Here is a 2,386-nt window from a genome sequence, read left to right on the forward strand (position 1 = left end):
GTCATTAGAATGAGGTATGACTGAAGGCTTTTCACCTTTGGGTCCCTCCTCAGTCTCACCCTCAGGAGACGGTGGAGGTGCCTCCTCCGCCAAGTCGTCATTTTGAACGAACCAGCATTTTCTCAAAAGAATCTGTGACACTGAATAAAACATGGCAGTAGATGAATAGATCACTCATTCAGTGAACAAATTACTCCAATAATCCAGTCATGTAACTCTCCAACCCCACTCAAACCAAAACACACAGTCACTTACTACAAACTGATGTCTTTCTCATCCTCAAGATGGGCCATCGTGACGAAGGGGTGTGTGAGAGCCTTCTCTGGAGTGATCCTCCTCCCTGGATAGAAGGCGTCTCAGCAGGCTGACAAATGCTCTATCAGGTCATCCAGGCGTCTAAAAGTCCCCCTCTGTACTGTGGTGTACCAGTGGCAAGCTGCTGTTCTGTTGATGTCTACAGGGACAAAAAAATGTAGGTTAGATACTTCTTCCTGAATGTGTTAAACATTTTTTAAAAGAGTTCTTGTCTAATTGGGATATAAAAAAAAATTGTGAACAGCTGAACAAGGTTAAAATAGCTTAAACCACCATCTTGAATTGTCCCAGTGCTGCTTCTCCTTAAAGAATTTGTGGGTGAATTTATAAAGAACCACATCAGCCGACATCCTGCATCAAGCCCCCTTGTCGGGTTTGGGCATGTGTCTGGAGCAGAATGTAACATTTAAATCTAGACATGTTTGGTTACTTACTGAATAGTACTCGCAGTGGATTGGAAACAGTGTTTGCTGAGGTACAAGAACATGAATACACAGCCGAGACCCCACGTGTCTATGGCCTCAGAAATGGGGAGGCCCAGGATGACCTCCGGTGCCCTGTGTGTTACGTACAAGAATCACAAGAGCTGTTAAGTGCATTGTGACATTCAGCATGTGTATTGAAGATAGACACAATCTCTGCTTACAGCATGAATACACAACTGCAAGCGTTGCAGATTAAATCTACCTGGAACCCAGAGGCTGAAAGGTTGTCGAGAAGGCCAAGCAAAAAATCTATGAGTTTCACTGTGAAGGACTCACTTGGGTGGTTTGTGAGCATGATATTGGATGGCTGTCAGCACCTGCAGAGACATAGGACCCAATTCAGATGGTTAGATATACAACTGTCCAGGGTGCAAGCTTGAAAAGATCCAGTGGAAACACAGTTGTGTTACTTCAGTATGTAACTTTCTCAGCTGGCTGAGTATGTCGCCATCACTGGCTGATCAAAGCCACACGGTTTTTACCTGGCATGCTATTGGTCGGGTCTCACAGAGAGACAGTCACTCACAGTTACGTTCTACACACAGTTGAAAAAGACTCAAACTCAAACACGAGACAGGTATGTTCGTTGTATTTGAACGTCTCAAGGCACCGAACCACGTTTTTCTTGACTGAGTCAAGTACGCTCACAATCTCGAGTATATTGATCTGTGGAGAAAATAGGAAATCGCAGCATTGAGTCAGCAGTTCATTTGATATGTAAGAAGATGTGAAAAAAAACGTAATCATCAAAACAAATTAAATGCTCTATCTCTCTTTTAGAAGTCTCAGTTTTCAGGATCTTGAGGGCCACGTCCTGTGATGTGATTAAATTCACACTCTTGGCAGCCACACTAAAAGCTTCCTTCTCCGGTGAAGTTCTGGATGAGGTAGCGATTTGTGCTGCCGCACAATATGTCACTCCTCCGCTCCTCAGAACTCTCTTCTCTTTTGTCTCCGGCCGTCACTGCTGAGAGAGAAGCGGTACATGAGGAGACGAGGAGGAACATGTGAAGGTTAGCGACAACATGGAGTCAGCGGGGGATCATTCAGTCCACACAGCGTGCACAAATGTAACTGAAGCATTCATTGTGCTCATGTAAATTTACAACTGGTTACCATTCTACAACAACATGAGGAAGAATTTGTCTAATACTGAACATGGCATCATGTCCATTTCAGTGAGTGGTATTTGAGAAGCACAGAATAGACTGAATGAGGAAAAAACATGATCAAAAGCTACATCATTTACTACAGTGAATGAATCAATCCCACTGTCTAAAAATACTCAGTTACAAATAACATACTTGTTTTGTAAATCATATATTGGGTACATATTTCTAGAAAAATGTACTTTGATCGATAAAGCAATTTTTCAAACTCTTAATCTGCAAAATAAGTAATAGTTTCAACTGTTAGATAAATGTAATGGAGGAAAACCCTGAGTTGACATGTAAAGTAGCATAAAATGTTGATACTTAGTATAGTATAGTTCAAGCAAGTACTGTACTTGAGTAAATATACTTAGTTACTCCTCATTACCTTGTTTGTGTGTGTTCAGTTTTCTTGCCTCTTTTATCTGATTCACA

General features: G+C 41.8%; 1 pseudogene; it reads right to left on the bottom strand.

The window, feature by feature from the left end:
• Positions 1-254: 254 nt before the first annotated feature.
• Positions 255-1,919, bottom strand: LOC147817969 (GLH-binding kinase 1-like; annotated as a pseudogene).
• Positions 1,920-2,386: the final 467 nt, after the last annotated feature.

This window comes from Seriola lalandi, unplaced genomic scaffold (assembly GCF_002814215.2).
Source record: "Seriola lalandi dorsalis isolate HSWRI2012SDOR001 ecotype SW California unplaced genomic scaffold, Sedor1 jcf7180002054795, whole genome shotgun sequence".
In the NCBI taxonomy this organism is placed as follows: Eukaryota; Metazoa; Chordata; class Actinopteri; order Carangiformes; family Carangidae; genus Seriola; species Seriola lalandi.